Source organism: Diachasmimorpha longicaudata, unplaced genomic scaffold, assembly GCF_034640455.1.
Source record: "Diachasmimorpha longicaudata isolate KC_UGA_2023 unplaced genomic scaffold, iyDiaLong2 ctg00000277.1, whole genome shotgun sequence".
NCBI lineage: Eukaryota > Metazoa > Arthropoda > Insecta > Hymenoptera > Braconidae > Diachasmimorpha > Diachasmimorpha longicaudata.
Genome location: NW_026974054.1, coordinates 1 through 7,500, shown reverse-complemented (window position 1 = coordinate 7,500; position 7,500 = coordinate 1). Strand labels below are relative to the sequence as shown.

At 29.9% G+C, this 7,500-nt stretch overlaps 1 non-coding gene across 1 annotated transcript in view; it reads right to left on the bottom strand.

The window, feature by feature from the left end:
* Nucleotides 1-252, bottom strand: part of LOC135172390 (small subunit ribosomal RNA) — a 1,921-nt gene extending 1,669 nt beyond the window's left edge. Inside the window, exon 1 of the ribosomal RNA XR_010301056.1 lies at nt 1-252. This exon is cut by the window's left edge and continues 1,669 nt beyond it. This is a non-coding gene — a ribosomal RNA (small subunit ribosomal RNA).
* Between the last annotated feature and the right edge of the window lie 7,248 nt (nt 253-7,500).

Sequence of the window (7,500 nt, the reverse complement as noted above, 5' to 3'; positions counted from 1 at the left end):
GGATAGGTAAAACCTACCACCGATTGGTTTTGATCTAATAAAAGCATTCCTCCCATCTCTGGTTAGAAGTCTATTTTGCATGTATTAGCTCTAGAATTACCACAGTTATCCAAGTAAATGTGAGTACGATCAAAGGAACCATAACTGATTTAATGAGCCATTCGCGGTTTCACCTTAATTCGGCATGTACTGAGACATGCATGGCTTAATCTTTGAGACAAGCATATCACTACTGGCAGGATCAACCAGGGAGCTTCGATTTTTTTTCTTTTAAAATATGAAACTCTTTTCATTTTATTAGGTGTTGATATAACACATTTTTTAAATTAAATGTGCAACACATTTTATTTTGTATTTGTTTTATTAACATTAAATACATTTTGAGGTGTTTTGCTGATTTTAATTTCAAACACTTTCCTCTCATCCACATTTGTAAATGTGAAAACATTCATCGTTAGATTTTTAAACGACATGGTTATAAGAAATAACTTTTTTCATTTTGACAACTTTATAATTTTACTTGGAGTGAAGTAAGTTAACGCTCTGTTAAAAAAAAATGAGTGAAAAAGTAATAATATTATATCCTTTTACACACGAAATATCAAACGCCGTAGCGCGTACCACATAGAGAGTCATTCTGTCTTCGACTTGGACTCGTGGCAATGCTGTGCTATACTATAAGCGAAGTATACTTGGGTATGGGAAGCGAAGCCATTGCCCGACCTAGTATAAAACACGTGCATCAAGAGTCCCGCGTACTTGTACCTGTAGGTCCACTTCGACCGCCTGAACATAGAATATATTGCCCGTTCCATGATTACATTGTCAACCTTTATATGAATAAATATTGAATAATAAATTAATTATATATAAAAGGGAATTTATTATAATTGTGTGCATTCAATTATATACAAATATATATTTTTTTTTAATTAAAAATCCTGTGATGCTATTTTTGCATACCACCAAAAATAGCATCAACATTTAAGTCATCATTAAAAATTAATAATATCGGTTACTTGATAATTTATACATCAGTTATACAGGTTTTATTTTAATTTTGTACATTTAAATATATGAATATATATTTTTTTCAATTAAAAATTCTGTGATGCTATTTTTGCATACCAACAAAAATAGCATCAACGTTTCAAGTCATCATTAAAAATTAATAATATCGGTTACTTGATAAATTATAAATTAGTTACATAGAATTTATTTTTATTTTAGGCATTCAATTATATATGAATATATATTTTTTTCAATGAAAAATTCTGTGATGCTATTTTTGCATACCAACAAAAATAGCATCAACGTTCCAAGACATCATTGAAAATTAATAATATCGGTTACTTGATAAATTATAAATTAGTTACATAGAATTTATTTTTATTTTAGGCATTCAATTATATATGAATATATATTTTTTTCAATGAAAAATTCTGTGATGCTATTTTTGCATACCAACAAAAATAGGATCAACGTTCCAAGACATCATTGAAAATTAATAATATCGGTTACTTGATAAAATATAAATTAGTTGTATAGAATTTAGTTTCATTTTATGCATTCAATTATATCTGAATATATATTTTTTTCAATTAAAAATTCTGTGATGCTATTTTTGCATACCAACAAAAATAGCATCAACTTTTCAAGTCATCACTAAAAATTAATAATATCGGTTACCTGATAAATTATAAATTAGTTATATAGAATTTAGTTTAATTTTATGCATTCAATTATATATGAATATAATTTTTTTCAATTAAAAATTCTGTGATGCTATTTTTGCATACCAACAAAAATAGCATCAACGTTCCAAGACATCATTGAAAATTAATAATATCGGTTACTTGATAAACTATAAAATAGTTGTATAGAATTTAGTTTAATTTTATGGATTCAATTATATATGAATATATATTTTTTTTAATTAAAAATTCTGTGATTCTATTTTTGCATACCAACAAAAATAGGATCAACGTTCCAAGACATCATTGAAAATTAATAATATCGGTTACTTGATAAATTATAAATTAGTTACATAGAATTTATTTTTATTTTAGGCATTCAATTATATATGAATATATATTTTTTTCAATGAAAAATTCTGTGATGCTATTTTTGCATACCAACAAAAATAGCATCAACGTTCCAAGACATCATTGAAAATTAATAATATCGGTTACTTGATAAAATATAAATTAGTTGTATAGAATTTATTTTTATTTTAGGCATTCAATTATATATGAATATATATTTTTTTCAATGAAAAATTCTGTGATGCTATTTTTGCATACCAACAAAAATAGGATCAACGTTCCAAGACATCATTGAAAATTAATAATATCGGTTACTTGATAAAATATAAATTAGTTGTATAGAATTTAGTTTCATTTTATGCATTCAATTATATATGAATATATATTTTTTTTAATTAAAAATTCTGTGATGCTATTTTTGCATACCAACAAAAATAGGATCAACGTTCCAAGACATCATTGAAAATTAATAATATCGGTTACTTGATAAAATATAAATTAGTTGTATAGAATTTAGTTTCATTTTATGCATTCAATTATATCTGAATATATATTTTTTTCAATTAAAAATTCTGTGATGCTATTTTTGCATACCAACAAAAATAGCATCAACTTTTCAAGTCATCACTAAAAATTAATAATATCGGTTACCTGATAAATTATAAATTAGTTATATAGAATTTAGTTTAATTTTATGCATTCAATTATATATGAATATAATTTTTTTCAATTAAAAATTCTGTGATGCTATTTTTGCATACCAACAAAAATAGCATCAACGTTCCAAGACATCATTGAAAATTAATAATATCGGTTACTTGATAAACTATAAAATAGTTGTATAGAATTTAGTTTAATTTTATGGATTCAATTATATATGAATATATATTTTTTTTAATTAAAAATTCTGTGATTCTATTTTTGCATACCAACAAAAATAGGATCAACGTTCCAAGACATCATTGAAAATTAATAATATCGGTTACTTGATAAATTATAAATTAGTTACATAGAATTTATTTTTATTTTAGGCATTCAATTATATATGAATATATATTTTTTTCAATGAAAAATTCTGTGATGCTATTTTTGCATACCAACAAAAATAGCATCAACGTTCCAAGACATCATTGAAAATTAATAATATCGGTTACTTGATAAAATATAAATTAGTTGTATAGAATTTATTTTTATTTTAGGCATTCAATTATATATGAATATATATTTTTTTCAATGAAAAATTCTGTGATGCTATTTTTGCATACCAACAAAAATAGGATCAACGTTCCAAGACATCATTGAAAATTAATAATATCGGTTACTTGATAAAATATAAATTAGTTGTATAGAATTTAGTTTCATTTTATGCATTCAATTATATATGAATATATATTTTTTTTAATTAAAAATTCTGTGATGCTATTTTTGCATACCAACAAAAATAGGATCAACGTTCCAAGACACCACTGAAAATTAATAATATCGGTTACTTGATAAAATATAAATTAGTTGTATAGAATTTAGTTTAATTTTATGCATTCAATTATATTTGAATATATATTTTTTTCAATTAAAAATTCTGTGATGCTATTTTTGCATACCAACAAAAATAGAATCAAGCAAAAATATCACTTATTTTTCCAATTTTCGACTTGTAGAACGATCAAGTATACTATTCTTTGGATTCTAAGATTTTTTTCAAGTGATTATTTTCAAAGTTGGGAAAAATGAAAAATTATTCTAAGTCCCCATTCGTAGTTCTTTTTGATTCGTATTGCTTCGGCGCAAAGTAGGTAGGGACACTTATGGATTTCTCAATTTTTGGATAGGGACAGCCGGATAGCCGTCATTCAGCATAAAAGCTATTGTTATATGCATAGTTTGATGTGAGGAATGGGAATTGATTGAAATTTTCACCCGCCAATTGCCGGCTGGCCTGATTTTAAGGTTTGAGAATCTTGACAACGATTTTGCATACCGACAAAAATAGCATCAAGCAAAAATATCACTTATTTTTCCAATTTTCGACTTGTAGAACGATCAAGTATACTATTCTTTGGATTCTAAGATTTTTTTCAAGTGATTATTTTCAAAGTTGGGAAAAATGAAAAATTATTCTAAGTCCCCATTCGTAGTTCTTTTTGATTCGTATTGCTTCGGCGCAAAGTAGGTAGGGACACTTATGGATTTCTCAATTTTTGGATAGGGACAGCCGGATAGCCGTCATTCAGCATAAAAGCTATTGTTATATGCATAGTTTGATGTGAGGAATGGGAATTGATTGAAATTTTCACCCGCCAATTGCCGGCTGGCCTGATTTTAAGGTTTGAGAATCTTGACAACGATTTTGCATACCGACAAAAATAGCATCAAGCAAAAATATCACTTATTTTTCCAATTTTCGACTTGTAGAACGATCAAGTATACTATTCTTTGGATTCTATGATTTTTTTCAAGTGATTATTTTCAAAGTTGGGAAAAATGAAAAATTATTCTAAGTCCCCATTCGTAGTTCTTTTTGATTCGTATTGCTTCGGCGCAAAGTAGGTAGGGACACTTATGGATTTCTCAATTTTTGGATAGGGACAGCCGGATAGCCGTCATTCAGCATAAAAGCTATTGTTATATGCATAGTTTGATGTGAGGAATGGGAATTGATTGAAATTTTCACCCGCCAATTGCCGGCTGGCCTGATTTTAAGGTTTGAGAATCTTGACAACGATTTTGCATACCGACAAAAATAGCATCAAGCAAAAATATCACTTATTTTTCCAATTTTCGACTTGTAGAACGATCAAGTATACTATTCCTTGGATTCTAAGATTTTTTTCAAGTGATTATTTTCAAAGTTGGGAAAAATGAAAAATTATTCTAAGTCCCCATTCGTAGTTCTTTTTGATTCGTATTGCTTCGGCGCAAAGTAGGTAGGGACACTTATGGATTTCTCAATTTTTGGATAGGGACAGCCGGATAGCCGTCATTCAGCATAAAAGCTATTGTTATATGCATAGTTTGATGTGAGGAATGGGAATTGATTGAAATTTTCACCCGCCAATTGCCGGCTGGCCTGATTTTAAGGTTTGAGAATCTTGACAACGATTTTGCATACCGACAAAAATAGCATCAAGCAAAAATATCACTTATTTTTCCAATTTTCGACTTGTAGAACGATCAAGTATACTATTCTTTGGATTCTAAGATTTTTTTCAAGTGATTATTTTCAAAGTTGGGAAAAATGAAAAATTATTCTAAGTCCCCATTCGTAGTTCTTTTTGATTCGTATTGCTTCGGCGCAAAGTAGGTAGGGACACTTATGGATTTCTCAATTTTTGGATAGGGACAGCCGGATAGCCGTCATTCAGCATAAAAGCTATTGTTATATGCATAGTTTGATGTGAGGAATGGGAATTGATTGAAATTTTCACCCGCCAATTGCCGGCTGGCCTGATTTTAAGGTTTGAGAATCTTGACAACGATTTTGCATACCGACAAAAATAGCATCAAGCAAAAATATCACTTATTTTTCCAATTTTCGACTTGTAGAACGATCAAGTATACTATTCTTTGGATTCTATGATTTTTTTCAAGTGATTATTTTCAAAGTTGGGAAAAATGAAAAATTATTCTAAGTCCCCATTCGTAGTTCTTTTTGATTCGTATTGCTTCGGCGCAAAGTAGGTAGGGACACTTATGGATTTCTCAATTTTTGGATAGGGACAGCCGGATAGCCGTCATTCAGCATAAAAGCTATTGTTATATGCATAGTTTGATGTGAGGAATGGGAATTGATTGAAATTTTCACCCGCCAATTGCCGGCTGGCCTGATTTTAAGGTTTGAGAATCTTGACAACGATTTTGCATACCGACAAAAATAGCATCAAGCAAAAATATCACTTATTTTTCCAATTTTCGACTTGTAGAACGATCAAGTATACTATTCCTTGGATTCTAAGATTTTTTTCAAGTGATTATTTTCAAAGTTGGGAAAAATGAAAAATTATTCTAAGTCCCCATTCGTAGTTCTTTTTGATTCGTATTGCTTCGGCGCAAAGTAGGTAGGGACACTTATGGATTTCTCAATTTTTGGATAGGGACAGCCGGATAGCCGTCATTCAGCATAAAAGCTATTGTTATATGCATAGTTTGATGTGAGGAATGGGAATTGATTGAAATTTTCACCCGCCAATTGCCGGCTGGCCTGATTTTAAGGTTTGAGAATCTTGACAACGATTTTGCATACCGACAAAAATAGCATCAAGCAAAAATATCACTTATTTTTCCAATTTTCGACTTGTAGAACGATCAAGTATACTATTCTTTGGATTCTAAGATTTTTTTCAAGTGATTATTTTCAAAGTTGGGAAAAATGAAAAATTATTCTAAGTCCCCATTCGTAGTTCTTTTTGATTCGTATTGCTTCGGCGCAAAGTAGGTAGGGACACTTATGGATTTCTCAATTTTTGGATAGGGACAGCCGGATAGCCGTCATTCAGCATAAAAGCTATTGTTATATGCATAGTTTGATGTGAGGAATGGGAATTGATTGAAATTTTCACCCGCCAATTGCCGGCTGGCCTGATTTTAAGGTTTGAGAATCTTGACAACGATTTTGCATACCGACAAAAATAGCATCAAGCAAAAATATCACTTATTTTTCCAATTTTCGACTTGTAGAACGATCAAGTATACTATTCCTTGGATTCTAAGATTTTTTTCAAGTGATTATTTTCAAAGTTGGGAAAAATGAAAAATTATTCTAAGTCCCCATTCGTAGTTCTTTTTGATTCGTATTGCTTCGGCGCAAAGTAGGTAGGGACACTTATGGATTTCTCAATTTTTGGATAGGGACAGCCGGATAGCCGTCATTCAGCATAAAAGCTATTGTTATATGCATAGTTTGATGTGAGGAATGGGAATTGATTGAAATTTTCACCCGCCAATTGCCGGCTGGCCTGATTTTAAGGTTTGAGAATCTTGACAACGATTTTGCATACCGACAAAAATAGCATCAAGCAAAAATATCACTTATTTTTCCAATTTTCGACTTGTAGAACGATCAAGTATACTATTCTTTGGATTCTAAGATTTTTTTCAAGTGATTATTTTCAAAGTTGGGAAAAATGAAAAATTATTCTAAGTCCCCATTCGTAGTTCTTTTTGATTCGTATTGCTTCGGCGCAAAGTAGGTAGGGACACTTATGGATTTCTCAATTTTTGGATAGGGACAGCCGGATAGCCGTCATTCAGCATAAAAGCTATTGTTATATGCATAGTTTGATGTGAGGAATGGGAATTGATTGAAATTTTCACCCGCCAATTGCCGGCTGGCCTGATTTTAAGGTTTGAGAATCTTGACAACGATTTTGCATACCGACAAAAATAGCATCAAGCAAAAATATCACTTATTTTTCCAATTTTCGACTTGTAGAACGATCAAGTATACTATTCTTTGGAT